Raw genomic sequence first — 25,529 nt, forward strand, 5'->3', positions numbered from 1 at the left:
ATGTACAACTTTGAATAATTTAGTTAAAAAAATAGTTTAAGCTTTCATAATTAACCAAATGCTCTTTATAATTTTCTGCATTCAAAGTGACATCATTAAAAGTAGTCCGGCTAGTATGGTTATACGGAATTGGAAATCTAGCGAGTAGCATAATACGGGAATTATTTCTGTGTAGTTGTATTTACCGATTATACAACTTGTATTTTTGGGAACATAAAGCGGAACTGTATATAATACAATTTGATTATGATGGCAGTCTGTGATCATTATGACTCTTTGAGTTTGTTCAAACTTCAGATTGAACAAGTTAATCTGAGACAATACTTTATGCACATGCATTACCGTGAGCCCATTTACCATTTAACAGATAGAGCATTGCAAAGTCAGGCTAAAATATCACTTACTTATTGGTATATTAAATGTTGTATATATTTTTAATAACATTGACTGTGTATGTTGATACATGTTGATTTTGTTAATGTACGAGTTAAGAAGCCCTATTTTGTGCTTACATTGTGTAATTATGCACCAACATTTAGTATAGATATACACCCAATAGATATAACAGTATTTATTTATAGAACAGCTAGTCCAACATATAATGTATTATTTTAGCTTTTAGATATTTATTATTTGTAAGAATAGTTGTATCTTTTATTTTCTTAAAACGCCTGTAAAATCAGTGTAGTTTATAATGATGTTATATGAAAAATCTCAATATCTGTTTACAACTCTTGTTAAAGATTTAATCAAACAATAACATTCTTCTGTTAAACAACTTTATTTCTAATAATCTGGTGTAGCAGTTTAGACAACAATGAACATAGTGTTTTAATCAGCACCCAGAGTTACTAATGAATACTAAATAAAACTATAATGTTGCCCTTCTAGGGAATTATTTACTCAGTGTTTTCTTTCCTCTTCACAAGCAATGAACAGCAAATAAACTCAACTGACTACAGTTGCTAAAGAAACATTTATTGAAAAGTCTTAAGTTTGATGTGAACGAATCAGTTTCACATTCAACCTTCCATATTTTTATTTTCATTAAGATTAAAACAACAATAAGGGGAAAGAAACATAGGGACTGCCTAATCACGGACATGAAGATTATTTAGGAACACACATACTAATTTAATGATGCCTTGTGTTTTTTTAGGCCTTCCGAGAAAACAGTTTGACGAACTGTTGGCCCGAACGTCCACCCTTGCCGAGTCGGGTTTCCAGCGCGCAGCACCGGTCAAGGCAAGGAGCGGCCTCTTAAGATCCAAGTACGTAACTAGCTTATCTTCTACAGTTTTTACTTTAACCTGTGAAAGTCATTTTATTTTATTTCCTGATCCAGCAAGCTATATTTATTCATTTAAAACTGATTTTTTTTTTAGTCATCTAACATTTTATTTAGCATATATAGTCCTATATAGAGGAACACATTATGGTAACAGTGTACCTGTAGGTGAAGTTATCTGGTCTAGATTATAACTCTTTACTACTTAGATACATAATTTCATGCATTTCTTACTAAATTCAAGTTTTAAGGCTTTATTTCCAACTCTTAGATACTGATGAGCACCAAACAGCATAAACCTGAACAGACTGCGAGTTACTCGCAGGCTGTTCTGGTTTTATGCTGTTTGCATATCGCCATTTTCTTCTGAGTTGGAAAGGGGTTAAATCATAGATGGCATGCATGTGAAGCTTATTATTACCCCAGTACACAGTACAGGGGGTATACTGATATTGCCATTGACATCTGTTTGCGTGTCTGTTAGTAGACCAAAACATGTTGGGAGGCATTTTCCACCTTTCAACATACAACTTTCAAATTGCTGGCTGGCAATTTCCTCATGATTAGAAGTTTTTTCCTCATGATTAGAAGTTGTGCATGTTTTTAATCCTTTGTTAAAATTACAAAAGTTATGATTCTTTCAAATTGTTTACAGATTTTGTAAAATCAAGAATTTTTAGGTAGGAAGCTTGCATTGTTCAGAAAATAGTTCCAAAACTTATGTTCAAATGCCCACTGACAAAGTGGCATGCACGGGGTATTTCAGGCACAACAGTGACAGTTTAATTACGAGTTCTATTATGCATTTTGAGTGTACCTTGTCTGCGTGCTATAAAGTCTGCATTTTTAGCTTGATTATATACCGAATAGTCCCAGCTCTACTACTGACCAAAATGTCCGAGTAATGTCCACTTATGCCTGGTAAGTTAAACGTGCAACATCTCCGTATCAATTGTTTACTGCAGGTATTCAATGAAACTTTACACAAGTGTTTTGTGAGGTCACTGACCAAGTCCATAACTCTGACCTCCATTTAGCAGTATTAGCCCTATTTTTGTACTCACAACTTTGTTTAGGTTTACATGTAACATCACCTTATCAATGTTTTTACTACAGGTATTCAATTGAACTCTGAGCCGTAAAAGAGCAGAAAAATACCCCCTTTTTTGCATTTAAAACTTTGGTAAAGGTAAATATGCAGCTCTATATCACTGTTTCTACAGGGTATTAAATTAAAGCTTCACACATGATCTTGGGTTCATTGCATGTGGTCACTGGTCAAGTTCCATAACTCTGACCTGTAATTAAGCTGCATTATGCCCCTTTTTTAGCTCGGCTGTTTTCAGAGAAAACTCCTAGGTATTGTCATAGCCTCTTCGTCGTCCCCGTCCGGCATCATGCTAAAACCTTTAGATTGGCTCTAAAATTAAAGTGCTTCCACCTACAACTTGGAAACTTCATATGTACATGCACCTTGATGAGTTCTACACGCCACACCCATTTTGGGTCACTATGTCAAAGGTCAAGGTCACTGTGACCTCTAATATTAAACTTTAACTTTGCCTCTAACATCACAATGCTTCCTCATACAACTTTGAAACTTCATATGTAGATGCACCTTGATGAGTTCTACACGCCACACCCATTTTGGGTCACTAGGTCAAAGGTCAAGGTCACTGTGACCTCTTTTTTTTTTTTTTAAATTAACTAATTTCTGACAAGCTTTCGCAGCCGAGCGTGGCACCCGTTATGCGGTGCTCTCGTTAAACTTAAATATAAAAGAGTTTCTGATGAATAACTTTATAATGGGTCACTAGGTCAAAGTTCTAGGTCACTGTGAAACTTCATATGTAGATGCACCTTGATGAGTTCTACACGCCACACCCATTTTTGGTCACTAGGTCAAAGGTCAAGGTCACTGTGACCTCTAAAAAAATATAAAAAAAATATAAAAAATTCTGACAAGCTTTCACAGCCGAGCGTGGCACTCATTATGCGTGCTCTTTTTAAACTTTAATTAAAAGAGTTTCTGATGAATAACTTTAATGTTAAGGAGTCTTGTACTTTAATTTTGTTTGTGTTAACTTTCATGCTCACCAATGGTGGATTGCATTTGGGCCATTTGGGTCAAGGTCATTGTTACTTAAAATTGAAAATGGATAGAGCTCAATTCCTTTAATTTTGATTTGGTGCTGTAAATTTATTTATGGTTGCTTAGATGTAGATCTTGCTTCAAGGTTAATTGAATTTAACTAAATTCATTGGTAAAAATAAAAAAAATCTTTGTTTTTCTATCATGGCCACATTTTGTTTATTTATGACATTTGTTTTAATTTACAGATTTTCACAGCCTTTAAGTTAGCACATACTATTTAACTAGTACTTGAGATATGTCTTTGTTAGTCGTTATATTAGGCGACTTACATAAAATAACATATACTCTCAAAGCCAAAGAATAGTTGAGGGTGCTGTCTAAGGAGTGCTGTTGTTGTAATTTTAATATTGTTACTAGTATTATTAGTGCCAAGTTTGTTACTACAACACAGGTTTGATTGTCTGGCCGTACCAAGTCTATATACCTTTTCTTAAAAGTAGAGACCAGTCTACATCATTCCAGGTTTCCACACAAGTACCCTTTGTTGAGGGGGAGGGGGGGGGGGCATTGGCCTGTTTTTTTTTCGGCATAGCTGTTTAACGTCACTTTTGACCTTACCAGACCTTGGTAAGTGTCCAATAAAATTCAAATAAAATTTCCCGCGGGTTAGACACGAATTAATACACTTCGTTTATTCCATTGGCTGATTTGCGCATACCACCAGAACATTGGAAACATGACCGCGTCTTTGTTACACTGTTTTACTGCGTGTTCAGCATGAAACAATTTTATCTCTAATGAAAAGGCTTGATAGATAGAACAGTTGTTACACTCAACCCTTGACATCAATTCAGTTGTGTGCGTGCACCTTTTATTTTCAGAGGATTGCCAGCGCCAGAGCGTTTGTACTTAAAGGCTATGTTTTCATATTTAGTAATTACTTTCCATATTCCTGTCTGTGTACTAGTATATTTAAGTTCATAAAAGTATCGTTTTTCCCTATTCTGATATTCGTTTTTGCCAAACCATTTTAAATTGTTTTCGAAATTGAACATTAAACATGTGAAAGTATAAAGTTTTAAACAAGAGCAACGTTCCAGCAGAGGAAGCGTGGCCTCACTTTAATGCATTGCATTCCAACCCGCAAGGTAGAATGGTCAGTTCGCGCCAGTAAAATAATCGTTATATAATATAGACGCTATTGGGTTAACTAGGTGAACTGGAATTTTCTTTAGACCAGAAATATGTCAAATGAAGATATTCATCGATATAATTATGGTATGTCAATAATAGATTCTTAATGTGTTTTCAACAATACCATGATAAATATTATTTTTGATTAATTTAACAAGAATTATTCCACCATATTGACTGACGTATTAAGCAATGAGCGCGATGATTCTCGATACTGTTAATAATCGAATCAAAAAGCAATGCCCGACAAACCACTAAAACAGGTTTGTTCGAAGCACGCGCGTATAAATATTTAAAATATGTACAGATACTTGGCATGTGGCCGGTTGACTCATATGTTTTAATTTCACTTCCATTCTTCTTTTGGTTTTCTCTTTTATATCTATAGGTTTATGACCAGCAATATGTAATAATGTAAAATAAGCCGCGAAAACTCCGCGTAACATCCTGTACTGCGTGTGATGCAGCTAAGAACTGCACAGAAAAAGACATTCCCTATCTTTGATCTCATTCATTGAACTCTTTACCTTTCACAAACTCCAATCAACGCCGTATATCTTTTTTTAAAGATATTTCTTGTTAGTGTTAAAATAGCTTTGGGTGCTGTTGGTTGCACATTCAAAGTGGTTTGACATCAGACTTTTTAGCCAAAATATAACTATTTCATTCAACACTATTGAGACAAATTTTGATAAGCAATAGCATTATATAATGATATATTCCTTTGGATGTAACATATTGTCCTTACATCAACCACTTAGAACAAGTTATTTACAATAAAGTTATGAGTAAAGCAATTATTTCTTAATCAAAATTGATCCAGCAACAAAACAACTTTAGGTCATAAGGTTTCTAATTATTAGCAAATTCAGTATACTTACAATTCTTTGGTTGAAGTTGATCATACCAATTTAGAGCGTTGTGTTGCCTGTGTCTGGCTCAAGGTACTTAACTCTTTCAGTGCTGGAACCGAATTTTGAAGGCCTTTGCAAACAGTTTGGATCTAGATGAGACGCTACAGAACGCAGTGTCTCATCAGGATCCAAACTGTTTGCTATTCTGATAGTATTCTTTGAAAAAAATCAAAGAAAATGCTAATTTTATAAATTCAGCAGACAACATTTAAGCAGATGACAAATTTACCAGCATGCAAAGGGTTAACAGCATCAATGCAAACAGACTTAGTCTAAAGACTGAAATGGTACTTATGCAACAAATTACTTACCATTAAGACCTTTAAGAAGACGACTTGTATTTGTAACATTATTTTCATTGCAGTTGGACATTACCTGTCAGGGACTTAAACCCGTATCCATGTTTATTTGTGTCCTCTCCGCGCTATTCCCCACGCTATTCCGTGGATTAATCATGGTAGTAGATGCATGCTGAATTACCTACCCTTGAGTGCTTAAATGCATGCAAAGCTCTTAAATAAATATTAAACAAACTTCCCACAACCCGTTATACAAGTAGGCATAAACATGTTTGAATATTCACTTAAACCCATTATTGCTTTCAAAAGAGGCTATTCCCACCAAGCCCTAGCTGATGATACTTTTCAATTCTTCTGTTGGTTATTGCATTTGAGTCACATCATGTGAAAATGGGTCTTTTGCCGTTACGCGGTCATGGTAGCTTATTCAGACCAGCTGCACTTTCCTGCCCTGTCCTGTATAAAGTCAAGCAAGGCTGAGTGGTCTCATTAATGGACAGGGTAGCTCCTGATCAGACTGTGCAGATGGCATATGGCATAAGACCCATTTTTGCTTGCTGCTGCATTTATTTTAGTGAAAGTATTGAGACGCCTTGACCACGTCATTAGTTTACCCTTAAGTGTGCTCGTAAGTGTTTTTTTTAAAGTGTACAGGACCCATGGTTTTGAAAATATAAAACCAAATAAATTACATCTGTTTTGTTAATTATACTGTACTCTTTTTTTGTTATTTTGTTAAAGAAAGAAAGATTGAAAAATTAATAATAATCATAATAAATGTTTTCAGTAGTCAAAATTGCCTGTATTAAGTCTTTAAAGTGATGATGGAATATTTGTGTTTTTTTCATGCAAGTACCAATGCACTACAGTATAATGCTTATGATATTAGCTGCGTTCTGAGAAAACTGGGCTTAATGCATGTGCGTAAAGTGTCATCCCAGATTAGCCTGTGCAGTCCGCACAGGCTAATCAGGGACGACACTTTCCGCCTTAACTTGATTTTCGGGGACTTCCTTGAAACTAAAAATACCATAAAAGCGGAAAGTGTCGTCCCTGATTAGCCTGTGCGGACTGCACAGGCTAATCTGGGCCGACACTTTACGCACATGCATTAAGCCCAATTTTCTCAGAACAAGACACATATGTTTTCCTTGAGTTTTTGTAGCAGCTATTTTTCCAGGGAACCAAACTTGGCATACTTACAATGCTACCATTTTCATAGTTACCACATGTCTGTGCCTTTGTTTCCAGTACGATTGTTTTGGGAGAGTTCAAGTGACTATAGGTAACCATGACGATTGTGCACTGTTTTATCTGTACTACAGATCTCTACTATGACACCAATATAACTCAATATTTTTTATGTGCTTTTGTATTTAAGTCATATTATTGTTGGGATTGAATACCCTGTGCATACAGTCACGTATAACCTATGTTGCTCTTTAATAATGTGTTGCTTTCAGTGGTTTTTGGACTATAACCAAGCCCCATTTCTGCCCCATTAATATTTACCTAACCAACTAATTTTGTTCACCTGGTTGTCATTAACAATGTTTGGTTGGTTTATAATGTCACTTAACAGAATGAATCTGGTAACTTATCGGAAACCTGTCATTGCATGGACTTGCATCGCAAGTAGTGCCGTTAGGCCCAACATTTTATAAGTCAAAACTGTCTTATAAAACTATTTAAATACTGGTAAGAAATTAAGAATATCAAAACCACACAATTTTAGGATAAATATGGCATGGCCAAAACTGTAACAGAAATTTTTGAATAAGAATATTGTACCAAATTCTTTATTTTTTTACTTTTGTGATTGGGAATATAGCTGAATATCGGATATCAAATAAAAATAAAATAAAAACAGATCTGGAAGTAAACTGTACATTGTCAATAAATGTAGTGCCATCCCTTTTAAGCATAAACCTTTGGGGCATATGCCACATCCTGTCACAAGCCTTGTTTAACATATTTGCATACATTTTATTTCTAGAGATGGCAACAATCTGAATCTGCCAATTTTGGTGAAGACTTTGATTTCAGCCTCCCAAGAAAATGTATAAATGTTATAAATGTCTGTAAGGCCACAACAAAATGATTGGATGTTTGTCAGATTTGCGGCACCTATATATTATGAACTGGAATACAAATATTTTTATTTTTATATTGCACCTGCAGAGTCCAATAGTCCTGCAACAAACGAGTTAAAAGAAAAATATTCATATTTGTTCAACAGTAAATGGTACAAAATTTAAGCATTATGCTGTCAGGTCCTATTTAAAACAACAATTTTATTTCCCTCTAGTTTTTCGAACACAGCCTCATTTTTACCTTGATAAACAACTTTTGGGATTATACTTATTAAAAGACTTACATTTCCACTGGCAGCATATACAAACATTGTTTTTTTTGCACTCGCTAGTTACATTTTTTGGCAAAAATCTGTCAAACAGCTGATCAATTGTTGTGGCCTTAAATGATTAAGAAAATTGTGTTCTTGAATCTGTTAAAAATGTACAGAAAAGATACGTTACACTGGTACTGATCAATCTGAAAGAAAATTCAGCAAAAGAAAAATAAAATATTTTATTACCATATTTCATGATGTACACAGTGATCTTTCTGTGCATTGTCAACAATTTTTTGTTGTGATCTTGTTATTGTTGTTTGTTCTTGTGTTCATTCATGCACATTGAATACTTTTAGCTGAGAATTGAGTATGTTTCTGTTAGAACTATCAACAAATGTGAAATGTGTCTGCTCATGTCTTATTCAATAGTGTTGAATAGTAAATGATGCACGAACATTGTAACTGTATAACACATTTTTTAAGCAGACAAAGTTGTTTACTGTTTAGGGAAATGTACTCAGGAATCAGGATGCATTTTATGAAATTGCATATTGATGTTTCATTACGATGTTCTGTATAAATGTTTTTTATCTGGTACTTTATGAAAATAATTGCTTGTTTTACAAGTTATTTTTGTTTTGTTTTGTTTCTGAAGCTTTAATTTTTAAACAAACTACACAGTTTTCTTCTGTTAACATAATAAAGATGGCCTTCAGTATGTGCTCTTTTTGTGCCCTCAATATGCATGCTGGGCAGGCATATATCACTAACTAGGTTTGTACATGCAGACATTTGTATGCGTATACATTAAAACATATGTGTACATGTTTGGATTCTTGTCTGGACAATTACTTTATACAGTGTTGAAAAAATCTTTACTCTCTCAGTGCTGGAACCGAATTTTGAAGGCCTTTGCAAACAGTTTGGATCCAGATGAAATGCCACAGAACGTGGCATCTCATCAGAATCCAAACTGTTTGCTATTCTGATAGTATTCAGAAAAAAAAATGAAGAAAATGCTAATTTTAGAAAATTCAGCAGACAACATTTTAGCAGACGACAAATTTCCCAGCATGCAAAGGGTTAAATAACTTGGCTACAATGATTAGCATTGTGAGACAGCATGTTGAAGCACAAGAACCAGATCCCTGTGCATAAGGTCACACTTAAAGGGTAAAAGTCAAATATATATAATTGTATAGGCATAAATCTTTTCCTTTAAGCATGGAAGGAATTTAAGGTATCTTGGCACAAATGTTTTGTATATTGAGATGGCAGTGGCAACATATTAAAACTTCAATATAGCTTATTGTCCAGAAATAATTTATTACATGAAACTTACAAAACAAAGATATTTCATTTGATGACCTAGTTTATGGGATTGCATAGGGGGTGGTTGGAGTCTTGAAGGTCATGCTATATAATAGACAAAGCTGCATAGGTGGGGGCATCAGTGTAAAGGACATATTTCTAGTAATGCGTCCTTAAGCAAACAAATATTTTGGTTATACACGTTTAAAACAATTTTCTTAATAATAATACATCACAATTGATGTCTGCTTGATAGTCAAAACAAAACAAACAAAACATAACAAAAACCTAATGACCATAAAATATATGGTATACAATTACCTTTCAATTATCTACAATTTACATAATGTCTTTGCACACATTCTGTTGCAGGTACACAGACAGTGGTAGACCGAACAAGGCTGACATTTTCTCTGGCTCTGCCCCTGCGCGTCGCCGGCAATTATTGGGCGTCGCCATTGAACTTTCCGGAAATTTCGACCCAACCCGGCACATTCCACCAGACCTTCTTGATAAAGTGGGGTGAAACACCATAACAGTACATTATTTTTCTGTGATAGAACTTCCACATTCATTGAATGCGTTTATAGCTTTTTTAAGCTTTATAAGGCTTAAAATGAAGCTGTAACATGTTAATGACCTTTTTGCCAATGAAATGTTGGGGGAACATTGTTTCAAAAACTCAGAGTAATTCATATTTTGAAATTCATTATTTCTTGTTTATAATTTGGGCTTGAGAAACAAGTGATACCCTAAGTGTTACTACTGGTTTGAAAGGAACATGTTTGTTATGAAGTCAGTATTGAACATTTTTTATCTGGTTCATGTATTTGTATATATACTTGTATAACAAGTCGGTGATGTTTTACAGTGGAGTTTTGACAGACCTCTCTTAGCAGCTTCAGATGTCTTGAACAATACCAGTAGAACATTCATAAAATGACGTAATGCCGGTTTTAATGTCAAGACTGCATAGGGTCAGCTTAATATGGTTGTCACAATTGTTAAGTGTATGTGCAAGCATGCGTTAGTGTGTATTTTAGACTGACTGAGCTTGTTCAGAATATTAATTCATAATTCATCATGAAATTGTAAAATAACTTCCCAATAATTCAAAATATAGAGTCTGTTTATCATGTGTTAGACCCATATTTCTAACTCAAATGTCTAACTAAGAGGTCAAAGGTCAGTTTGTGGCAGGCATAATAAAGTTGGTGCTGACTGTAACTTCATCTTTCATCAGGCAATTTTAAATTGACTTTTCACAAATACATGTATTCACCATGTAAAAACATGTGTTGTTTGTCCATAGATCAAAGGTCACTTTGTTAACAGCTGGTTTGGCCTCCAACCTCATCCTTTAATTTTACATGAAGTTAAAACTTAAAGTTTAAATAAAGACATGATGCAGCATGTCTAAACAATAACTTTGTAATCCATTAGGCAACTTTACCATGTTATAAATGTACTAAATGTGGAGCGAGCATGTCCTGCGCAAGACCTGTATCCCTAACTCAAAGGTTGAGCTTAAATATATGTGTTAAAATATGGGCACCATATAGGTTGGGCAGACTTTAACTTCATAATTCATCAGACAAATACAAAATAATATGTTTTTAAATTCCTTCTCATGAATGTCGCCATTTGGGAAAAACCTATTGAACGGAGAGCCTGGGCCCAAAGCTCAGCTAATTTGAAAGTTTAATGCTATTTGCCCGCTGGAGCTTTTACTGACTATAACTTAACCATTCAGACAGCATTTTATGTAGCATGCCCCTCATGTTCAACCTGGGCATGAAGCAGTTAAGGTGTGTCCCAAGTTCAAGAGTCAAGGTCACACTCATTGTAAAAAAAGTACAATATGAATGGCATTCCAGACAACTAGCACTGAATAGTCTTTAACAGTGATTTAAAAAAAAATTACACATCAATCCACCAATAAACATGTAATATAAATAGGTTATAGGACAAATTTATTTTTGCTGTGCGAATACATGTATGTGTTTGCAAAGTGCACAACTTGCACCTGCGATTTAGAGTCTGTGATTTCAGAATTTACATGTTCTTGCATGCATTCTCAAACAAATTTGATTATTTGTATTAAATTATATAAAGAATAATAACTTTTTATCACCTGAAGTCATTTAATCCATGTGGAACACCAGAATTCTAATATAATTATGTAATAAAGTGTTCATTGATTTCATAAAACAAAGCTATCATATATTCTACAAAAACTACAAAGTACCATCATGATGTTATTTCCATATATTGTTTTGCAGATGAGAAATTTATTCAATTTATTGTTGATAATATTGATAAATACCATAGTAGTAATATTTTATTGCTTTCTTGCCATTGCTATAAAAATTTGTACTTTCTTTATTGAGCGTTTGATGAAGCTTTTTCCACATATACCAGCATATTATTGGTTAAGAAAGTAGAAAAACTAGGCAAGTTTTGAATACATTTAAGTATATTAAGCAAGGCTTAGGAAACCTTGACCAATAGCCATGGCAAGTTGTTTGAGTTTTCGTGTTGAACAAATAAACTTATCTGGATTTAATTCTTGCCTGGTATTTTATATTTCCCATCATTTTTGCATTTTTCTGTCTGCAAGTCAAAAGTAAGTAAAATAACATAAATATGAATTAAATAATAATAATGATTAAACTAACTCAAATGATATCATGCATAAAACAAAATGATGGCTCTGCTCTGTCGGAGCTAGGTGTATTTAAACATTGTCGACTATACCAAAATTTATCTGATTGGGTGTTTATTCCTTAGGACTGGTATACAATGGAATTATGCACATTGTAAGCCTTCACAATATATTACTCATTAGATGCATTTATGTGATAAATTTGCTTGCAAATGCTAGGATGTACAGTGTTGTCTGTGTACTTGTTTTGATTGATTTCAGCATGGAAACTATATTTTAATGATTCATTTGCAAATATTCATGCCTACATTTCGGTGTTATATTTAATTTGCGACCTAAAACTGTTTTGAAAGCTTTGTAAAAGGGTATTCTAATTTTAAGTTTATACCTATTAAAGCTTGATTGCATGAAAACCCTTTGATTAATTGCGACACTTGACTGTTTCTTGCGAAGAACCAATGCAATGTATTTGGATCACTAGGTAGACTTCCACTATGCAAGGGAAACCTCACTGTCAGGTGTGTTTATCCCTTTCCTACTTAGATACATATTTGTAGTCCCTTAAAAGTTAAATTTTATTAAAGACTGTTCTTACTAGATTCAAATTTTACAGGCTTTATTTCCAACCCTTTGATACTGATGAGCAGCAAACAGCATAACACCTGAACAGAATGCGAGTAACTTGCTGGCTGTTCTTGTTTTATGCTGCTTGCAAATAGCAATTTTCACTTTGCTTCTGCAAGGGAAAGGGTTATTCATGTACTCAGCAGCATGTCTGTTAGATCTGCTGACAATCATATACTGGTAGCAGCATGTCTGTTAGATCTGCTGACAATCATATACTGGTACTGGTAGTTGTGTTATTGTGAGTCAATTTTTGTTTTTACTTTGGTAAGAATAAATTCTCTTCAAATGTGTTCATGTTATTTTAGTTTGATATTGGATAGATTTGGAAATATAGTGTTAAGCTGTTTCCAGGCGCTTTTTAGCTTTAGGGTATTAGGAAGCGAAAGGTGCACAAATGGTTGTCTGAAAATACTTTAAAACTAGTACACTATTGCAAGTGTTTTTCTTTTGTGTTCAGCATCTCCAGTCAAAAGCATCTGTTTAAACCTCTTTTTCTTTAACTTGAATACATAAAAATATAGTTGCTTATGAGTAAAATATAGTAACAGTTGATAAAAGTTCTTGAATGTTTGGTTATAAATATGTTAAGCATTTTTGTTGTTTATCCTTAAATTAACAATTATTTTGCATTCTATTATACAGTTCAATTTTATGCATGTGAACAAAATAATTCAGTGTTAAAAGATATGCAACTGAAATGTGAACTTTAATATAAATTATTTTTCCACCCAGCTTTATTAACCAGGTTTTTTGAAGAAAAAAACTGGTTATTAGATTGGCGAATGCCGGCAGGCGGGCGGGCTGGCGGGTGGGCGGAACAAGCTTGTCTGGGCCATAACTCTGTCGTTCATTGTCAGATTTTAAAATCATTTGGCACATTTGTTAACCATCATTAGACGGTGTGTCGCGCGAAAGAATTACGTAGATATCTCCAAGGTCAAGGTCACAATTTGAGTTTGAAGGTCAAAAATGGCCATAAATGAGCTGGTCCAGGCCATAACTTTGTCGTTCATTGTGAGATTTTAAAATCATTTGGCACATTTGTTCACCATCATTAGATGGTATGTCGCTTGAAAGAATCACGTCAATATCTCCAAGGTCAAGGTCACAATTTGAGTTTGAAGGTCAAAAATGGCCATAAATGAGCTTGTCTGGGCCATTACTATGTCATTCATTGTGACATTATAAAATAATTTGGCACATTTGTTCACCATTATTGGACGGTGTGTCGCACGAAAGAATTACGTCAATATCTCCAAGGTCAAGGTTGCCACAACTAAAAATAGATTGTTTTTGAAACAACTATGTAACTATGAAAGGATGATAACTCAAGAACGCTTAGGCCTAGGATCATGAAACTTTATAGGTACATTGATCATGACTGGCAGATGACCCCTATTGATTTTCAGGTCACTAGGTCAAAGGTCAAGGTCACAGTGACTTGAAATAGTAAAATGGTATCCGGATGATAACTCAAGAACGCTTAGGCCTAGGATCATGAAACTTCATAGGTACATTAATCATGACTTGCAGATGATCCCTATTGATTTTAAGGTCACTAGGTCAAAGGTCAAGGTCACAGTGACTTGATATAGTAAAATGGTTTCCGGATGATAACTCAAGAATGCTTACGCCTAGGATCATGAAACTTCATTGGTACATTGATCATGACTGGCAGTTGACCTGCATCAATTTTCAGGTCACTAGGTCAAAGGTCAAGGTCACAGTGTCTCGAAACAGTAAAATAGTTTCCGGATGATAACTAAAGAATAATTAGGCCTAGGATCATGAAACTTCATAGGTACATTGATCATGACTGGCAGATGATCCCTATTGATTTTCAGGTCACTAGGTAAAAGGTCAAGGTCACAGAGACAAAAAAGGTATCCACACAATGGATTCCACTACAACTGACAGCCCATATGTGGGGCATGCATGTTTTACAAACAGCCCTTGTTTTCTAATTGAAATCAAGGTCAATTTTTCACAAGGAAGTTAACAATACACATTTTGAATTGTCTCCCTTTATCAGACTTTTTTTCAACTGAAAACCTGGTTTTGTGACAATTTTGTCCCTTGTTACTTTTATTATCAAAAATATTTTAAAACTGCTTTTCTGAAACCTGATTTAGAACCACAACATGCCACACAATTGGATGACTTGCTGCATTTCATAAACTTTTTAAGAATAAACAGCATTCAAATCTTTAACACATATTATATTCAATGAAAGTTTACAGATTCCAGGTTAAGTTTATTGAACAATGACATACCAGTGATTTGTACCTTTCCTTTATGGTAGATACACGCAAATGCAGTTAGAAAGTATAACTTACAGATAGGTTCCTTCCGTTAGTCAATAATAAGTTTATTAGAGTCACTTATGATATTTAATTTGATGCAAATAATGTATTATATTCTCATAACATATTTTTGTTAGTAATAATGTGGAATTAAGATTTGTTTTAAGTTGTTCAAATTTGAATTCATTCCTTTATGTCCATAAATCAAGCAATGCAAAATTCTAGATTAGTTTGGGATGTAGTAAAGTGGGAATATGGTTCAATATTAATAATCACTTGATCTTGTCTGCCTAATAGGCAAGATAATATATTAAAATATCATTTGAAAACTTGTATCTGGTTCAATTCTAACTGTTTTGATAAAAGTACATGAGTAAGGATTTAAACTACTACTTACACATTCAATCATTGACATCAGCTGTTGTTAAACATTTGGGACTGAAGGAAAATAATTTTGTTATAAACCATTGTTGTTATTTGAGTGTTTTGACACAGAAAGCAAATGAAGTTATGGTTTATCTACTGAAAAATCTATCAAAGATAAAGGCAGAAATATAATCAATCATTAATTACTGGGCCTGTCTTAAAATAAATTGCTGTATTGAAATACTCACAAGGAAGACAAGAAACTCAAACAATAGACAAATAAGTTGTCAAAAAAAGTCAATTGTAATTTTATGCAATCTTATTGGTAATTTTAAAGCATATTCCCACTTTAAAGGTTCTTGTTTACAGATTTTGAATTTGTATGCCCTTCACCTCTCTTTGAAGTAGGTGGCATATAGCGGTCCCACTGTGCATATACGCAAAATTTATTTTTTCAGTAAAAGTTTTGGGAAACCTTGGGATATATAAATTGATTTTGAATAGACTTTGAACAAATGTGATCATAAGACAACATGTGACACCTGTCTCATAATTTCAATGGTCAAGGTTACACACAGAGGTTAAATGTAAAATTTGGCCCTAAAACAGCTTTAAAATCTTGCCTTTGCCATAACTTTGTCGTATATATTTTTATGCAATTTCAAGTAACTTGGCACAAACATAAACTATCATAAGACAATATGTCACATGTAACGCACTAAGCAGTCTCCCTACCTCAAAGAACAAGGTTATGTGCAACATGTGTCTGCCTACCTCAAAGGTCAAGCTTCAGAGGTCAATTCAATTTTTGCCTTAAACAGCTTGTTTTAACAGCAGAATGTTGAGGCATAAGTGGAATGTTGGGGCATCTGTGCTTACATGTAATGTTGAAAAATGTGGTTAACTAACAAAACTATAATATTTGGAATTATAAAAGCAAGAAAAAGTTAACTTTAATTTTTTACCTCTGCAGCATTTAATCTGTGTTTTGGAGGCAAAATATTACTTGCTACCACTAGACTCTTCAGGCTTTTGAAGTTAACTGCATATTTTAAACATTAGTTTTTTGGAAAATTATCGATGAAAAGCATTACGAAAACTAATTTATTTCACAAATATTTATTATGCCATCAATGAACAAATATTTTTTACATTTTGTGTATTACTTTTACTTGCTTACTGATACTATTTTAAGTTTTTTGCTTTCATTTTTGTGCTAATTTGCAATGTAATAATATGCCGAAATTCACTAAGAATAATGACTAACATTCAGTTTTTCAATAACATTTTTATCAGTCAAATAAGAATCTTTACTTAAAAAAGTAGTTATAGCAGTAGCTTAATTTGCAGTTGTACTGCCTGATAAAGCACAAGAACCATTCATCTATTGATATTGTAGCTTGTATCAAAAGCCATATCATATATGCTATAAAATACCCGAAAGCCTGTTGTTCATAACATTTATATGCTCAATTGTTAGTTCTTTTTCTTAGACGTGCTATCTATTTAGTTCTGTAATTGTTCAGATTTCACTTATTTGGTGCTCACTGCACAACCATGTAAATATTTAAGCTTACTTGCTATTTATTGTTAGATGTTAAATGATCAAATAAAAGAACAAAAATTGTGAAATTGTTTTAAAAAGTACATGGGGGTCTGTTACAAGAAGGCGGGCGCTCTGCCATATGGGCCTTCCTGAGCACTACGGTACATAGCTTGGACAGTCAGACCAAATCTTTCTGGACTATCCATTTGTATGTTTTCTAGATATGAATCACTATATCATTTAAACCATACAAGAAAGTCATGATGGCCCTTGAGCGCTCACCAGAATACATGAGTGGCTACAAAGTGTATAATTAAGCAGTTACTATGTTTTGGATACACCTGGATACACCTGACATGGATTTTAACTTGGTCTGGATATTAACGACATACATTTTCTGGAAGTTTTATCAAGGTGGTCTTGTGTTGCCCCACAAAGATTTGACCTACTTCAAAGACTAACATGACCAAGATTCAAACTTGGTCTTGATATTATCAAGATGAACATTCTGACAGTCAGTAGGTTTACAAGATTTAACCTGGTAACACATTTTTTGAACCCGCAAGATTTTGCCAAAAATAATATTGTGAACAACTGAAATCAATAGTAAGTCATAAATGTGGCCTCTAGATGGGCAACACATTTTTTCTAATATTTGACCTCAAAACCTAGTTTTTAAGCACAAGATCAAGATTTGAACTTGGCCTGAAAATTTCCAAACAATAAATGTTAACAAGTTTCATCAAGAATAGATGCAGTATATGGCCTCTAGATAGGTAATGATCTTCAAGTTGTTGATGCATACCAGCCACTAAGGGGTGTGATTTAGGAATCACCTCAGGGGAGGAAAATGCCCTATCCCCCCTTACAGGTTTCAACTAAACTCTTCATTAGTAAATATATCCAATAAAGTTAATAACATTTGCAAAATTAGTTTGACATTTAAAGGTAGGAAATCGGCTGAAAAGAGGAAAAATCACACCCCTGACACTGCAGCACACTGGACATAATAGAGACATATACATGTAAAGCCATTGATATACATGTACAAACATGAAATAGAAAAACATCAATACCTGATGATTTTAATATGCAATCAAATAAGTTCTTTAAAAAATGATTTTGAATTAAAACACCAATTGACAATTACTTTTCGCCTTCTCCCCATGTCAACAATAATTTTTGGCATCCTCAAAACATTTTTAAATCCATGTATTCAGCGTCAGAGAGTAATTCATCAGATTTCACAAGTAGAATAAAAACCTGATAGTTAAACGCATTAACTAATAGGGTAGTTCTTCTTGAATAATCTGAGCTTTTATGCGTACTGAAGTACAGCTCAGAGTTCTTCTTTAAAAAAACAAATTCCAGGTCATAAAATTTAGTCTAAAGTTTGCCTATAATATTAAATTCAATCAACATAATAGATTGTAACAAATAGGACAACGACATCAGTTTTTGTGTGGAATAATGCTCAAAACAATTAGTTACTGGAGCTTATACATGGATCAACTTGGCGACAAAGGGAACAACCATGGGAACATCGAACGTTAGAAAACTCAATGCGTGTGGTAAGGTCCATGAACTGACCCTGGAGCTGAAGCGCCGCTACAGCTGGGACATCATGGGACTAGCCGCGATTAGGTGGATAGGAGTGGGGGAAACATCAACAGACGAAGGGCATAAGATATGGTTCAGCGGTGAGGATTCAATACATCACCAAGGGTTGACTTTCATCGTTAGGAGGTAGTAAACAGCGTAATCAGTTGCATCCCAGTCTCCAGCAGACTCATTTCCATCCATTCATCAGCGAAACCTCACAACATCACAACCACCCAGGTCTACGCACCAATAGCTGACTACAAAGACGAGGAAATTGAACAGTTCTACAAAGAATTAGAGCACTAACCAAGGTCCCCAAGGAGGACATCCTCATTGTCCAAGGCGACTGGAACGTCATGGTTGGACCAGACGCATACCAAGACTGGTCAGGGAAGTAACTAGATTTGGCGTAGGAGGGGTCAACGATGTTTCAGACTTCTTTAGTTCGCCAGAAGCCACCAACTCACCCTGGCCAACACGCTGCACCCATACAAACCGTCAAGATCAGCGACCTGGCATGCTCTAAACGGGCGAGTACAAAACCAGATGTATTCACAAGAACGTTTCCTGGCGCAGACATCGGCAGTTACCATGACTTAGTGCTCACCACCATCAAACTGATGTTAAAGAGCAAGCGCATCACAAAGAACCCTTGCATTTGACTTGGATAAATTGAAAGATTCAGTGATAGCAGATGTATTTCAAGCACAGATACTAGTAGGTGGAAAAATTGCAGTCCTGAACAATGAAGACAATGACATCGACATCATTAGCAATAATATTAAGACTGTCCTACTGTCATCGGCTGAAGAAGTGCTTGGGAGAGAGAAAGAAGGAAGAACAAGCCATAGGTGACGACCAAAATCATGGTTCTATGTGACAACAGAAGAGAGTTTAGGAAATTGAAGTACAAAAGCCTGCACTATAGGGTCAATTACCAGAAAGCGAACAAGGAGGAAAGGAAGAAAATGAAAGATGCCATGGAGGAATGGATTAAGGAACAATGTATCATCATCGACAAAGTGATGATCGCAGGCAGCGGTAAGGAGGCCGACAGCACCATCAAGACTCTCACGAAGACCAGTCAGCCCATGCCCAGTGTTATATCAGACGCTGACGGGAATCTCCTTACTGAGAGTGCCACAGTCCTAAACAGACTGCAGTGGCCTCTACAACTATCCGCTCCAACCTGACTCCAGTCTCCTTCAGAACGATCCCAGGCCAGAAGCGGACGATGAAAGTCCGCCCATACTTGAAGCAGAAGTGGAGGGGGCAGTGCGTTGTCTTAAGTCAGGAAAATCTCCGGGAGTGGATAACGTCCCTTCCGAGCTGATTAAGCACGAAGGAAAGGTAACGACTTTAGCATTGACTGCACTTTGAAGGATCAGGGAGAAGATTAGGCCCAAGTGGGCACAGTCACTGGTTATACCCCTACCGAAAAAGGGAAACTTCAATTTGTGCGAGAATTACCCCATCATCAGTCTACGCATCACCCTTAATCGATTGAAAAGTAAGGCCGATGAGCAGGCTGGATTCAGAGCTGGGTGGAGCACAGTCGGGCAGATCTTTAACTGCAGAATCTTAGTACTTCTCAACGGACAGCAGAGGGACTTCTTCAGGACATCAGTGGGTGTTCGTTAGGGATGTCTTCTCTCTCCCGTACTGTTCAACCTTTTCCCTGAGAAGATAATGCAGGAGACTCTCCATGATCACCACACCTCTATCTCCACCAGTGGAAGACCAATCTCCAACTTGAGATTCACGGATGATATTGACCTCATGGGTGGCACCAGCATTGAACATCAAGATCTCACCAACAGACTATATGAAATAGCAAGAGAATACGGGATGGAGGTTAGCACGGAAAAGTCGAAGATCGTGGTGAACAGCCTGACCAACACCAGCACAGACATCACCGTGAACGACGAGAAGCTAGTAGAAGTGACTAGCTTGAAGTACTTGGGAGAACCCAGTCCAAGGATGGTACCAGTACCGCTGAGGTCCGAAAAATAATTGCCATGGCGACGACGGCCATGGCCAGACTGAGCGGGTTTTGGACAAGCAGTTTTTTCCCCATTATTTTCATTTCCCCACCATGTACAGGCTCTACAAGTCCTTCGTAGTCTCCATCCTACTCTACGGCCGCTAGACCTGGACGTTTCACGGGGACATAGAACGCAGGATGCAGACATGTGAAAATTATGTCTCCGCATCTCCGATACGGAGCACAAGACCAACGAGTGCGTCCGGAACATGGATGCAACAATTGTTGGTCCTCACGAGCCCCTACTGGCGATCGTCAAACGAAGAATGTTGGCTTGGTTTGGACACGTCACCAGGCGCGATTCTCTGTGCAAGACTGTTCTCCAGGGCACGTTAGAGTGAGGTCGACGTCGAGGCCGTCAGAAGAAAAGCTGAATGGATAATGTAATAATTTTCAGAAAATCAAACGTTCCCAAAAAAGACGACGGGTCGCAATTGTAAACGAAATGTTTACTGTCTGGATTTACTTTCGTGTGACTCTATTCGACTGTAAATTAAGTAGGCTTAGTACATGTACACATTTTAGTAAAAACTTAAAAGTAGCGCTTAAATTAAGCAATACTAAATTAAGTCTCGTAGCTCAAACATTACCCCACATTTATACATATGGGAGAGATGAGCACAATTAAACTCGTCGTACTAATATAATCATAAAATACACCGTAACTTAAATGCAATCAATACCCATTGTATTTAGAGAGATGTTAATCGTGATTTTGTAAGCAATTAATAAATTATAATTGTATAACGATCATTTATTATTACACCCCTTACCTCATTTTAATTAATAACCATTATTGCGAAGAGTATTTCTACTATAATAAATATCTTCATTATTTCGTCGTGTTTTTTACCAGTCACTTTTGACTCTGATTTATCAACGAAGACTTAAAAGACTGATCCCAATCAGTAACATAATAACTGGTCCAACAATTTGGCATAACGTTTTTAAAAAAATCATGTGACTTACCGAATAATTATTTGATTTTCACAAAGGGTAGTTTTGGTTTATAACAATCAATGTTTTATAATGGTCCTCAGACCCAGCAGTTGGTACACTATTTATTTTCAATAGTCATAAAATGACACCAAGGCTTACTTTGTGCAGAATATAAGTATTCGAACTTATGTTTAAATGCAATCGAATTCGTTTGCTAGAGATTCTTTTCAAACATTTACGTGCACAATCTTGCGAGCAAACATGCCTTAATATTGTCCTAATGTATTTGGATAGTTTTAAAAGTTACATACACGAAGAAAGCAATATTTAATTATTAAAGGGCAAAACATAATGGAAAATCTTAGTTAAGTTTGAAAACGGCATATTTAGGGTCTTAAATAATAGTTATATTGTGTATAGATCTCCGTGTGTCCTTTCCTGCCAACATATTGTTCTTATTGGTCGCTAAAAATCAATCTTCTATTATTTTTTCTTAAGGTCATCCCTTCACCCTCTTTTCAAAGTCTATGTGCCTATCTGATCTGACAATCAATAAAAATATTTATGAGTAGTCGCCAATCTCTATGTGTTTCTGCAGTCAGAGATATCCATTTGAAACATTAAAACACACTTTAACCTCGACTGTTCCAACAAGTTCAACGAACAGTGCACATTATATTTTAAAGGGGCCGTTTCACAGATTTTGGCATGTTTTGAAGTTTGCCATTAAATGCTTTATATTGATAAATGTAAACATTAAATTTTAAAAGCTCCAGTAAAAATAAAAAATAAAAATTAAAAAAGGAAAACAAAGTAGCCCGTAGCAGGGCTCGAACCAGTGACCCCCGGAATCCTGAAGTAAAAACGCATAAGCCAACTGAGCTATCCTGCCAAGCATACATAAAATGCGTATTTTATACGTTATATAAGCAATCTTCGTAGTTTAACAAATTTAAACGACAACAACAGAATTCTCCATATTATTCAATCGTTTTGCGTTGCAACGCTTTATAATTTTTAGGTTTTTAAATCGTCAAAATATGCATATAATGGCTATATTAGACCATGGCAAATGTTCAGTAGTACTGTTTCCTCACAAATAGCATAACTAAACCGAAAATTTGCGAATCTGAAACAAATGTTTTCAATTTTGTCAATTTACCAAACCGTGAAAAGATCCCTTTAATAATTGAAAATTGAAGCGACAATTGTAATGTTAACCAAATCAACGCCTTTGTTCAAACATTACAATACGTTTATTTCTCGAAAGTTCTCAAACAATATGTTCAGGCTCACAATTTCAAACATCCCAAGTGATCATAACACATTAAATTCAGTTTTATCCTTGTGAATCAAATGATAAAATAAAACAAGTATTGAAGATGAAAAAACGAATTTTCTAGCTTCAATTTTTGTGCAGACCGGGTGATGATGACCACGATTTGATTGGTTCCTAGTCAAGTGCAGCTTCAACTCTACTTTCCAGGTGCATAAACAAAATTGCAGATGATGGTTGGGCGAAGCTATGGAATCTGCTTAACATCACTAAATGAATCTATACAATACTTTGATAGTCGAGCCTCCGTTTATAATATTATGTTTTTCTTGATGAAGTTGATGCAGTTATGAAAGTCACCTGGTGTGTACCACTTGCTTTCTTTCAAGTCGTTTTGGCGCTGTTCGAATAATTTTTTTCCGTTTGACGAAGACATGTACTATTTAAAGGCCAATGTGCTCTTTCTCTAATTCTCTACCTTCCTTTACAGATTCAAGGATAAGCTTTTCAGAACAATCTTTCTGGTTCTTGTAGAAGCGCAATGTGATCAGGCATGGCTTCAATTCCTTTTTCTGTTTTTTTCTAATGCAGCCAAAGTGAGTGAATGTCTCTAAATTAAACACACTGTTGACTCCAGTCGTATAAGCTTCAACTTAACTTTTTACTGTCACTTCTTAATTTCAAGATGAGCAAGATGAACTTTTTAGTAACAATCACTTTGTTTAAGTTAATAAGTGTTATTACACGGAAATATGTTATAATAGTCAGAGAACACAAATCTACTTTGCAGTACTCGTCTTTCTGATTCTTGTTTATTTATCGTTAATCATTCTGATCAAGCTCAATACAATGATCAACTGTATGCAATAATATATGAAAGTAACCAATATTAAATATATCAATTTGATGTTGAAAACGTATTAAGAATTTAGTAAAATATATAAAGATATAACTGTATTCTAATTTGTAAGACTCGGAAACTTTAATTAATTTCATCACCTTAGGTATTTGTAGCACGAGTAATCGAGTTCATTACGTATTTTGGAAAATATGTATTTTTGAACTTTATTAACGCGCCTTTCGATGTCAGGTCGGCAAACAGCAACAACACATGACAAGCGACACTACCCGGATTCCGTACACAGCGGTTAGATCGGGTATGGATTACCGTAAACTAAACGAGAAAACATGAACGCAGTAAATTTCGGTCGACACTTGATTACAATGATTAAAACTTCTTAAACAACTTATGTAAACCAATCCTTATGCATTTTTAGTGCAATAAATTAAAGCACGCGTTGTCAAACCTTGGAAGACTGCCAATTTCATTAGTTAAGATATGAAACACAAAGTGAAACCCCTCAATTTACAAAGAAGTAATTCGTTTACAATATTTGGAAGACTGCCAATTTTTATATTGAAGATATAAAACACAAAGTGAAAACCCTAACTTTACCAAGAAGTAATGTGTTTACAATATTTATAGAAAATATAACGTTTGAATTGTTCGAAGAAAAATAAACCGACTGCAATTGTAAAAAAAAATTGACAGTCGGAATTAATATTTGTGTGGCTCTTTATTAGATAAGACAGCTTATTCCAAAGTGCATAAACCATAAACTAATATAAATAAGGGTTAGTGATAAAATAACAATGTGGGCGAAAGTTTACATATGGGAAACGGATAAGAAGGCTTTGGCGGCGGGGCATGCCTCCATGACTCTCAGCAACGGGATTCATATAAGTTGGTGGCCAAGCAGTAAAGCTGGAAAAAAATCTGTTGTCGGAAACGAATCTATCCCTGCGAAACCTCACCAAACATTGACTGACGACATCTCTGGTGAAGATGGCAAACTACCAACAGAATATGTTCTGAATTTGACACCCGCTCAGTTGCAAGCTATTACGAAATGGTGGAGAGAGTTTAAAGACAAGCATAGCGACTGGATCCTGTATGAAATAAATTGCTCTACAGTTGTTTATTTAGCGTTAAAGAGTGCGTATCCGTTGCTGTCCGCCGAAGAGGGTGGATTATGGACGCCGTTCAGGGTTGAGCAGATGGTACAGAAACTGGGCGCTAATCAGTCTCAGAGGAATCCGCAGCCGCGGGGTCTTCTTCCGAACCATGAATTCTACGAACATTTGTAGTAATGAAGCAAACATGAATTCACCGCAACACAGTTAGGCATCATAACGCTTAACTGATTAATTGTTCAGAACTTAATCAATCGAAAGAAACATATTTTGACAGTAAGACGTGGATATTGTGTGCACTACAAATTTTACATGGATGTTCTCAACGTATAGGGAATATTTTACCAATGTTGTTTTCTTACTTATTTATACATGAATTTACAACAATTTACTGCATCTAGAGGAAATATTATTAATCTTAACAAAATTATGATTTATATGAGTATTAAATACAAAAAAGTGAAGAAATAAAGTTCTCCCGGAATGCCACACGGGTTTGAAATGATCACATTGCTTGATTTCAGTGACGAAACTTGTTTATGTTTTCTTTGATCGCATAATATTGCTTTATAAAACATCAATGTATCTCAAGAGTCCTAAAACATATTTCTAATAAGATTTTTTAATTTCAATAGTATCGACAACGTCCAATACTTGATATAATGTCTAATGAAACACTAAACCATGAACTTAGTATGTTTAAAATGTTTAATTTTATTTAATGTCAAACTGC

General features: G+C 35.1%; 1 long non-coding RNA gene across 4 annotated transcripts; it reads left to right on the plus strand.

Annotated features, from left to right (window-relative positions):
• The first annotated feature begins 1,156 nt into the window (after positions 1-1,156).
• Positions 1,157-17,047, plus strand: LOC127861898 (uncharacterized). Of its 4 annotated transcripts, none has more exons than XR_008040355.1 (3): positions 1,157-1,271; positions 5,856-5,948; positions 9,827-17,047. It is a non-coding gene; the product is annotated as an uncharacterized LOC127861898 (long non-coding RNA). The 4 variants fall into 4 exon arrangements; XR_008040354.1 differs by lacking the exon at positions 5,856-5,948 and adding an exon at positions 7,042-7,075; XR_008040352.1 differs by lacking the exon at positions 5,856-5,948 and adding an exon at positions 7,787-7,850.
• Positions 17,048-25,529: the final 8,482 nt, after the last annotated feature.

The sequence above is a fragment of the Dreissena polymorpha genome, chromosome 16, assembly GCF_020536995.1.
Source record: "Dreissena polymorpha isolate Duluth1 chromosome 16, UMN_Dpol_1.0, whole genome shotgun sequence".
Classification (NCBI taxonomy): domain Eukaryota; kingdom Metazoa; phylum Mollusca; class Bivalvia; order Myida; family Dreissenidae; genus Dreissena; species Dreissena polymorpha.